The 11,395-nt window shown below is 32.9% G+C and overlaps 1 pseudogene; it reads left to right on the top strand.

Moving 5' to 3' along the window:
- The first annotated feature begins 1,695 nt into the window (after positions 1-1,695).
- On the top strand, positions 1,696-11,181 carry LOC120171032 (annotated as a pseudogene).
- Positions 11,182-11,395: the final 214 nt, after the last annotated feature.

The raw sequence follows: 11,395 nt of genomic DNA, 5'->3' as shown, positions 1-11,395 counted from the left end.
TCTTGCTACGTGAACTAACATAAATTAAAATCCAGTTATGTTGGACGTAATTTTGTTAACTCATGACAACATTGCCTTGTACTCTTGTGGAGAACAAGTAATCGAATGCATAATTTATGAGTGCAATAATAGAAAATGACACCTATATAAAATAGAATAGATATTCATATGAAGTAACAAATAGATAAATAAACTAATGGAAAAATTAACAAGCTAAAGTAAATAAAATACAAAATAAATATATACTTATCAAGATAATCGTGTCAAAAATAAAAATATATAAATGAATGATTTATTTAAAACGATTAAATATAACTAATTAACTCGATATATCATAAATATAAGTAAATAACAAAATAATATTAACATCATTTTATTCTAATAACCCTCTAAAGGGCACTCCATGTATTTGAAGTTCTTTCATAGGTTAGACGAATAATTAACACAAAATCTTGTGAAATTTCTAAAATATTAAAAATAATTTTTAAAGTATGCATATATAAAACTATATACAATATATATTAATATGTACCATATATTTAGATTTAATTTTTCTAAACACTTTAGGAATACTAATTGAAAAATATAAAGACTAAAAAATTAAATTAGTAAATCTATAAACTTGAAACAAACGTATACTAAATAAAGAAAACAAAAAAGGCAAACATGGGTCAATACCATTTTATTTCGTGACAACAAACCAACTAAAATACAGATCACATTCTAATATAGAATTAATATTAGAAAGTAAAATCCTAAATAAGCATTTTGAACTATTATTAGTGCTAAGGACCAAAACGTAATGAACATGAAATTAATAGCCATAAACAATATTTTACCCAAAATATAATAATAAGCTTGCAGTGACTAAATTAAAATAAATTGAAATTAAACATAAAATATAAGCCTTAGGATAATGATCTAAATGTAAAAACACGCTAATATCAGAGGAACTAAAGCATGATTATCCCCGTCTATTAAACCGAAAATACACAACATACCAAAAATGGATTTATTACAAGCTAAGGCCACAAGCATCGAACATAATTGCAAAACAGACACTACACATGACCAAAACGTAAATATACGGTAGAGTTAGAGGGATTAAAGCCAAATTAACCCCTAAAGTTTCACTATATAACACATATTTTTTTCATTTGTAACTAAAAAACCCAATAAAAATCTCTCATTTTTTTCAACTCTATCTTCTCCCTCTCACCGGTGACCCCATCAAAAACCTACAACTCCGTTCCGGCGACCGCTCATGGTGGCTGAAGTTCCTAAAAAACCCTTAAAAATCTAAACACCCCTATATACTCCCCTAAACCCAAATTGAAGGCAAAAATTGTCTAAATAAGGACTAAATACCCCCTAAACTAAGACCTGACCTCTCAATTTCCCTACTCTGGCGAAGCCACAACTCCGACGATAACTACAAAAATTGGTAAAAGTTTTCACTTTCCCTTTTATTACTATTTTTTGTATTCGAAATATGCTGGAAAATAAAATAAAAAAGCTTTTTACTTTCAATTTTTTTTGCTTTCTATTGTTTTTTGAAAATAAGGGAAGAAAGAAGTTCATTCTAGTTTTTCTTTGTTTGGGTTTTATACCCATTTTTTACAAAGATTTTATGTGATTTTTACAAAGATTTTATGCGATTTTTTTTACAATAAAAAAATCTAATCCAACTTGTTTATGGCGTTGATGATGGAAATCGACCACCCAGGGGATGGCCTCCCAATCGGGTAGGTGAGGCCATTTAATTGCCTTGGATTTGATGAGATCTAGTTCAGTGGCTCCGGCTTGATGGCTGCTTCGCTAACCAGCGTGGCTAGAAGGTGATAAGATACTAGACGGCGGTGGCGCATGCTTGGGTGGTGACTGAAGAGGCATATTAGGGTTAGGGTTAGTTTAGGTATTGGGCTAGGGTTTCATGTAATTGGGTCAGGGTAATGGGCCCAAAGTTTGTAAAAATAATAATAATAATACTAATATTTTATAATAATAATAATACGTTAAAATAACGATTGAAAAATGGTGATTACAACAAGAAAATAAATCTAAAACAAGATAAGACCAAATCAGTCACATCATTAACATCCAAAAACAAAAAGGAAAAAATCCCTTTGTTAATCATGACATATTCAAACCATAAAACGAAACATAGGGCAACAAATAAAATTGAATCGCTTCGATTTCGAACAAGCGGGATGTCAAGATCCCATGAGGAAAGGAAATGAAAGGAAATCCTCTGTCGAACACTATAAAAGGCTTGCAAAACACAAAGAAAGGGATAGTTGGTTAGAGAGAAGCATTCTAAACCCCTCAAAAATACTAAAAAAGTCAAGAGAAATAGAAGGCCACTTAGCTTCGTAGTCTTTCGTCGCCGTGAAGGAGAAGAGGCGTCGTCGGGGAGAGTCTAAAAGTCATCGAAAAGTGATAAAGTCGAAGGTTTTTTTGTAGATCTACGTCACGTGGGTTGTTGCATAGTGGTTTTGTGGTCGAATTTGGTTTTGGGGTGAAGGCAGCTTTTGAAAGGGATAATTTTTAAGATTTCGACCACCATGGGTAGTGGTCGGAGCGACAACAAGTGGCGGTCCGGGCGATGAATTTTCATCTGGGCTCGACCGGTTTATTGAGAAAAGGAAAAGACCGAAAGAGAATGAGAGGGGAGTGGTTTTGAGATAGAGTTACAAATGAAGGGAAAATGGATTTTAGTGCTATTTATAAGGGGCCAGTTGGTAATTATCCGATAGTTTAATCACGCCTGTAATCCCTCAATATTTGATGTGTAATTCATTTTGGTCATCAATTGTGATCGAGTCCTTGAATTTTAGTTTATTTCAATTTAATCATTTTTATTATTTTCTATTTTATTTAAATTGGTACCCTAACTTTTTTTGCATTGTTTAAATATTTTTTTTTAACGTAAATTTTATTTTTTTAAGGAACCCTTTAAAAAAAATTACGATCGTCAAAGGTAAATAAATTTGGATTGAATTTAAATTCTTATTTAAACTTATACTTTTTGCAATCAAGACAACTCGATAATCATGTGGTACCGAAAGGGAATTCGAGGGTGCTCATCATTCCTTAATTGTAAACGACTCCTGAACTCGACAATTCTCAAGTAAAATACAGATCTGGTAAAATGATAAGTAGGTGTTCGATCTACCTCATTCAAAATGATCGGTGGCTACTCCATCACGATTCCAAGTCGAAGCACAAACCTGAAACCACCCGAAGGACCATGCCGACAGTTTGGCGACTCCGCTAGGGTCTTTGAGAAGCATTTGAAATCCCTCAAAAATACCAAAAAAGTCAATAGAAACAGAAGGCCACTTAGCTTTTTAGGCTTTTGTTGTCGTGAAAGAAAAGAGGCGTCGCAGGGAAGAGTCTGAAACTCATCGAAAATGTGAGAAATCTGAAGGGTTTTTGTAGATCTATGTCACGAGGGTTGTTACATGGTGGTTTTGTGATTGGAGTTGGTCTTGGGGTGAAAGGAGCTTTCGAAAGGGGTATTTTTTTAAAATTTTGGCCACTATGGGTGGTGGTCGAAGAGACAACGAGCGACGATCCGGGCGACGGGTTTTCATCAAGGCTCGGCTGATTTATCAAGAAAGGGAGAAGGACGAGAGAGTTTGAGAGAAGGGGAGGGGAATGATTTTGGGATATAGTTACAAAGAAGGGGAAAAGGGATTTTAGTGTTATTTATAGGGGAACCAGTTGATAATTATTCGATAGTTTAATCACGCTCGAAGTCCCTCAATATTTGATGTGTAATTCATTTTGGTCCTCAGTTGTGATTTAGTCCTTGAATTTTAGTTTATTTCAATTTAATACTTTTTATTATTTTCTATTTTATTTAAATTCGTACCCTAACTTTTTTTTTGCAGTATTTAAATATTTTTTTAACGTAAAATTTATTTTTTTAAGGAACCCTTGAAAATTTTCAACGATCGTCAAAGTTAAATAAATTTGGATCGAATTTAAATTCTTAGTTAAACTTATACTTTTCGCAATCAAGAAAGCCCGGTAATCGTGTGGTACCAAAAGGGCGATTTAGTGGTGCTTATCCTTCCTCGATTGTAAACGACTCCCGAACCTGAAAATTCTCTGGTAAAATGAAGATCCGGTAAAATGATAGGTAAGTGTCTGATCTACCTCATTCAAAATGATCGGGGGCGACTCAATCATGATTCCAAGTCGAAACGCGAACTAAGGCCACTCGAAGGACCTTTGCGATAGAAGTATCACCTATTTTTTCTAATTAGCAGATATTGAATATTATTTCTCGGATTAGTATCTTTTTGTGTCATATAAGATAAAAGATATTTTAATTTAATACATGTTTTTCAAGTTACATCTTTGCATTCATGGCGATACGATTAGATGAGTTTATAAAAGAATGACTAAAATGGAATAAAGAGGATAGAGAGTACAAAATATATACGAATCTTGTGCAAAAAGGGGAAAAACATGCAATATGTGTCAAAGACACATAGTTGTACAAGCACAAATTAATTTGGATAACCGCGACAACATGTTGGTATGAGGTTTATCTTTAATCACTGAATGAATATATGTTTAAATGATTATATTTAAACACTTAATATATATATATACACACAATATGATATTTGAGAATATGATGCCTAAAATATATGATACTAAGTTGTCTAAAATATATTTTGAAATTGGTTACGTTTATGTCTTGAATTCTGTCAGTTGTTACCTTTTAAAATACTCGAAATCTCAAAATCCAAAATTATCTTTAAGTGTCGTATTGATCGAGATTTAATCAAGTTCAAAACATATCTTTAACATCTCAAAATTAACATGATTAATTATGAGGTTCTAAAATTTCACATTACTTATATGAGCTTTGTTTACATGTTTAAATATAACATTTTGAATATGTACTTATTAAATGATAAAAAATAAAATTTATTATATACGTGTCACTATTGTAATCTTGCTCGTGCTTGTGTTTTTATTTTTAGATAATATATATATATATATATATTATTTTTTATTTATTTTTCTTTTATTCTATTTTAATTACACTTTTAAAAGTTATGATCGACTTGCTGACACCTAAGTACAGATACTTCCTGATAAAAGAACCTTCTAAAAATCATATATAATATATCACGCTTTTGTCAAAAAGAAAACAATTCATAAATTATTCTGCAATGGGTTAATTTAGAAAAGATTTTTTAATGAAATTTTAGTAAAAAGAAACTGTTGATTTATTATTTACCTTAAAAAATGTAACTGAGAGAGCAATTTTATTTTATTGGAAGCTAAAGGCGGTTCAAATTCAATTAATTTATTTTTTCCTCTGGATTGTAAAAAGCCCAAGAATATATATATATATTAAAGTATGTAAACGAATCGAACGAACACGAACAGGTATATGTTCACGTTTATTCGTTTAATTGTAACTGAACAAATGAACAAACATGAACATAAACGAACAAAAAATTTGTTGTTCGTATTCGTTCGTTAAGGAATGTAACTTGTCTGTGTTCGTTCATATTTGTTCATTTATATGATAAACGAACCTAAGCAAACACAATAAACGAACATAATAAATAAACATAAATCACTACAACAAAACTGATATGTAGCGGCGTTTGGAGAGAAAACGCCACAAAAGTTAAACATATAGCAGCGTTTACAATCGTAGCGCCACAAATTGATACTTTAGCGGCGTTTGTTGTAAAAACGTTGTAATAGAGTTGACATATAGCGACGTTTGTTGTAAAAACGCCGCAATAGGGTGGTTTATTGCGGCATTTTTTAACAAACGCCGTAATAGAGTGGTAAATTAGCGGCATTTATACCACAAACACCGCAATAGATTAACATATAGTGGCGTTTTAGCCAAAACGCCACAATAGATCGGTAAATTAGCGGCTTTTATACCACAAATGTCGCAATAGATTACACATATAGTGGCATTTATTCTTAAAACGCCGCAATAGTGATAATAAATAGTGGCGTTTTTAGACAAATGCCGCAATAGTGTTAATCAATAGTGGCATTTTTAGAAAAATGCCTCAATAGTTTTAATCAATAGTGGCGTTTTTTAAACAAACGCCACAATAGTGTAATCAATAGTGGCATTTTTTTGTATAAACGCCACAAAATGTTAAATATATAGTCATTCTTTTATTCTACCTGAACCTTAAAATCATTTAAACTCTTCTTCCCTCAAAGCTTCTTCTTAGGAACAATAATAGCTCTCAAATGATTCCTACCGACGTCGTCGTTTGTATGTCCCGGCGACCAAATCGGGCCTCTCACCGATGAACTATAACACAACTGCATGGTTTGAACCATGTTATCATTAATGATCTTTTTAATTTTTTTGGTCTTCTGAAAATGGGGAAAACCCAAAAAGCTAACGTATTTGAGAAAAAAAGAGCAGGTGTTGCCTTAAGGAAGAGAAATTATCGTCGACGGAATGTCTAAGTGGCGTATTTTCTCTGAGGATGGATCAAATTATCGTTGGGAGAATATCGGTCCGGTCTCACCGTCGAAACTGGATGATGACCCAAAAGAAACTCCTATTGCTCCATACCATTCCATGGCCGATCTCCTTCTTGAAGGTAATAATCTATGAATCTTTCAGCCGCTATAATTTGTTTTTCTACGCTCAGTCAAATTTCATAGATTGTATACATATAGGATCTTCAAAGCTTATTGATGACGATGATAAAGGAGTGGATAAATACCTGATGTTTAAAACTGAATTTGGTAACTCTGTGGCGTTGAAAGAATCTTTAATTGGAAAAGCAGTATCTATCCTCAATGAAGATGAAGTTTACTCTACTGTTACTCCAAGTAAACATTTATATCATCTATTTAAATTTATTTTAATTTTTATTCAATTCGCAAGCCACCTACAATCAAGTTTCATACTGTAGGTGGAAGGTAGTTATATGTTTCAAGTGAAGCACTGAAGCGCACAAGGACTCTTCTTAGTGAACCAGAGGTAGGAGATTTATTTGGTGAAATGGATGAAGAGTTTCTCCATATAGAGTTTACATGGAGGAAAAACTTAATGATACATCGTCAAACAAGGAAAACAGTTTTCCTACGTCCTTTCCCCACGAATGAGCACAACTAAATTCTACTGAACAATATGGTGAAGACTATTTATGCATAACTTTAATGTTTCTAAATTGTAATGTATTTTGTTGCTAAGTATTTTTATGCATAACTTATGTCTTAATTAAAATGTATGGTTGTTGTTAATATGTAAAATCAACTAATGTTTCTCCATATACTGTTTATACATATATCAGTCAATTTAGTTGATGTACAGTAGAAATGAAATATGTAAAATCAACTAATATTATCTAAATAAAAGGTAATTAGCGGCGTTTGTATCTAGAAACGCCGTTATAGATCTGACATTTTGTGGCATTTGTATCCAAAAATGCCGCTAAAGAGTAATACTTTAGTGGCGTTTTTGAAACAAACGCCGTAAAATGGTTGTATATTGTCATTTATAGTGGCATTTTTCCAATAAACGCCGCTATAGGTACGTACTTTAGTGGAGTTTTTATACAATTTTTATACAAACGCCACTATATACTAGTACTTTAGTGATATTTCTATACAAACGCCACTATATACTCATACTTTAGTGGCATTTTGAATGCAAACACCGCTATAAACTCGTACTTTAGTGGCGTTTGAATGCAAACATCGCTAAAGACTCGTACTTTAGTGGCGTTTTGAATACAAACGCCGCTAATGACTCGTACTTTAGTGGCGTTTGTATTTACAAACGTCGTAATTCTATAGTTTCTAAGTCCCACACCCCTTTAACCCTTTTCCATTTTTTTCTCCCACCTATTTTTCATTCCCGCCATTCTCTAATTCAAAACTCTAATTCAAGACGCCATTTCTCATTCTCTTCCCCGATTTACTGGTCCTCTCGTGGCTCCAACTCTTCTTCCCGCTTCTCAATCTATGATTTCATCTCTGGAAATGGGGCGGTGGTTGCAGCTAACGCCGGTGCTTGGATCAATAGACCACTGGTGGAGCAGTCTCAACAATGGTGTGATGAAATGGGGTATTTGGCATGCAAGAGAAGCGTAGACCTAATGGCTGCTACGAGTGATGCTTCTACTACCCAAGCTTTGCATTTCCAACCGGCAAAAAGAAAAGAATAATAGAATTTTGGCCTGTTTGGTTCTTGAGAAATTCAATTTCTTTCTTTCTGTTCTTTTTTCCTAGGAAAAGCAACAAAGGATAGCCAATTTAATTTTTTATGGGTTTTAGGATTTTAGAATGCGGTAGTAGTGAGTAAACTGGTAATCCAGCTAACACGGTGTTGTTCAAGCTGTCATGGAAGGGTTTTGGCAGTGCACGATAAATGTTCACTAAAATTTCGGAGCTAAGGGGGATCGTTTTACGATGAACGTAATGAGTAGAAGTTTCACCAGCATCCTGAAGGGATTTTCCGTTAGCTTTACCTACTAAAGATGGTTTTTAAATCGAACAAAAATTACCCAGATTTAAAGTTTTAGAATCTTGGAGTTCCTTGAATTCACCAAGCCTTGCCCTTGAGTGAAAGCCAACATAACCATACTCATCCTCTGTGAATTGAACCGTATCCGCACCACAAATTGAAAGCTTGAATCCCACATTGTTGTTGAAGCGTCCTCGGCTTATTAAACCGTTGAACTTGAGAGCATTCTCTTCTATTCCTTATTGTGAATACTTCAACCAGTCTCGTGGTGGCCTTCCTCGCATCTTCTCTGAAACTCTTCCTTCTTCCAAGGTAATCTCTTCTCTTTATCGACACATTTATATTTTAACCATGAGTTGTAATCTTTTATCCAATTGTTTACAAATTTATAAAAATAGGGAGGTTTCATTCGCGTTCAGGGAGATTAATTCTGGCACATGACTAAAGTTTTAAGATTAAAAACTGACGACATGTACTGTTATTATCATCAGACAATTCCATTTTTCATCCAAATTTGTAACTGTATTTTATTACTGAAATTATAGAAACTCTGGGTTTTGTTTCATTTTGTTAAATGTTTATTTGTTTAATGCTGTTGTATAATTATGAATATTAGTGTCTTCAATGGGAGATGAGGTCTGGTAGAAGGGTTCATACAAAACATTGACCGTATGGCAATTAATTTTGTTTCATTGGAAGATCCAAAGCTTGTTCTTCCACATACCCCACAATGGCATATATTTTCTTCTTTTGGTAAGTTTTTTAGTTAAAAGAAAATAATTGCAATTGCCAAATTTGTTTCATTTGCTAAATCATGTTTCTGTTTAGGTTCACTCAAGGGTGGTCGAGCTGACTGGCTTGTTGAGAAGTGTACTGTATGTCATTATGTCTTATGGAGCTACAAACATTTCTAACTATATATATGTATATCTTTTTATTTTGTTTATGTTACTTTTGTTACTATAATGTTTTGTTTTCAACTTTCTAGGAACTGGGAGTTAGTAGTGTAACACTTTTGCTCACTAAACGTTCTTCTACCATATCTGACAATCGGGTGGAGAGATTGCAGCGTGTTATTTTAGCTGCACTCGATTTTACTTATGTTTATGACATTTTCTGTTAATTTTACATTTTAAATTTACTTCGTTAGATGTCTGGTTGGGATATAATATATCATGGTGTTATGTGTTTTTCTTGGCTTTCACTCGATATTAGTTTCTTTTTTGGTTTTCCTGTTTGTTTTAACTATTCAATTAATATTCTTGTGAATGCTGATGTTCTCTACTTTGTATGAATTGTGGTTTCTTCTTTTAGGCCAACTGTTGCATGAAATGAAATTGAATCATCCCTTGAAGATTAATAAGCTTATACCTCTTGTGATTTATTCTTCCATTTTAATATTTAAGTGGCTATCAAATTTTATACCTCTGGTATGCAGATTTTCAACATATAATATTATTAGGAAGCACCACAATGTCACGAGGAATTACTGATTTTAGTTATATTTTCTTCTAGTTATCCACTTGCAGTTCCTTAAAAATAGCTCTTTTAGTATATATGCTTTACATTGTTGTTTTCAGTAAGTGTAATGTGTTTTACCTTCCTCGTATTTATTGCACTCAAAACTTGTTTTCTCCCATTCTTTTGCTTAATAGGTTACCAAGTCAAAGCAGTCTTTTATAGCCATTGCAGAAGCTACTCCACTTGTTAGTCCATTGACTTCAACAAGTAAAGAACCTAATGGACTCTTACTCTATGGTTCGACTCTCAGCAAACCACTAATTCCTAGCACTCATGCAGGTAGTTCATTTTTTTGTCTCACATTGGTGCCTGGAAGTTCTATTTCATCTCAGCGACCTTTGTGTCTAATTAGTGTCTTGCAGATACAATTGTTGTACAAGGATATCAAATTTCCCTTTGTTAATGTGGATGAATGCGTCAAATTATTGCCTACTGTCTGGTTGAGGTAAAAGAGGAAGAGTACTTGGTTTTTTTTTGCAGAGTTGTGAACTAAATTGGTATTTTCATTTCTCATTCGTTCCTTGCTTATCAAGAATTTATATATTCATTCTAGAGTTAATGTTCATTTCTCTTTTTTTTCACTATCATAGAAAGAGAATGAATGCAGTACATTTCATTTAAACTTGACTATATTATTTGTGATAATTGATTAGTTTTATACTTCATTATAAATTGTTTTTTTGTCTTATTGAATCTGTCATATTTCAGTTGGTATATTGAATATTTTTGTTAATAGCTCAACGGTTTTGTTTTAGTTTTGGAAAATTGATTTGTGTTTCACAAACTGTATTATTTTCCCTTGTTTTGTTTATTGTATTATATACAATGTCGTACTAACCAGAGTTGCAATATTCTAGGTTGTCCCTTCCCCAACAGTTCTTGATGATGCAAGTGCAGCAAATGCACATCAGACTGCTGCTTAACCTGCATACTGCAATAGTAACTTGTTCTCTAGGGTTGTTCTTGCAAATGGGTGGGAGCCGGATGATTCTACAAATGCAGAAAGTTGTAACGGTTGGGGTCCTGCTGATGCACCGAAACATTTAGAGTTAGGTAACACAAGATGGATTGATGAACTAACCAGAAAAGACTACAATGGTTGGGGTGTGCAAGATTCCTGGCCTACATGGGTGAACAATATTTTTTTAATTGAAAGTGAAAGAACCTAGATTAAATTCTAGAGAATAATGTCAAACTACATTACATTTAATTGTAATGTTTATAAATTTTAATTTATTTTGTTGTTAAGTATTTTTCTGCATAATGCGTCTTAATTAAAATTTATGGTTGTTGTTAATTAGATGAAGCTACATGATATTAAATTTAGGTGATGTAGAGCATAAATGAAATATGCAAAATCAATTAATATAAGCTAAAAAATGT

Source organism: Hibiscus syriacus, unplaced genomic scaffold, assembly GCF_006381635.1.
Source record: "Hibiscus syriacus cultivar Baekdansim isolate YM2019G1 unplaced genomic scaffold, ASM638163v2 tig00111810_pilon, whole genome shotgun sequence".
Taxonomy (NCBI): Eukaryota; Viridiplantae; Streptophyta; class Magnoliopsida; order Malvales; family Malvaceae; genus Hibiscus; species Hibiscus syriacus.
The sequence above is the reverse complement of the archived record's forward strand: the minus strand, read 5'-3'. Positions and strand labels throughout refer to the sequence as shown.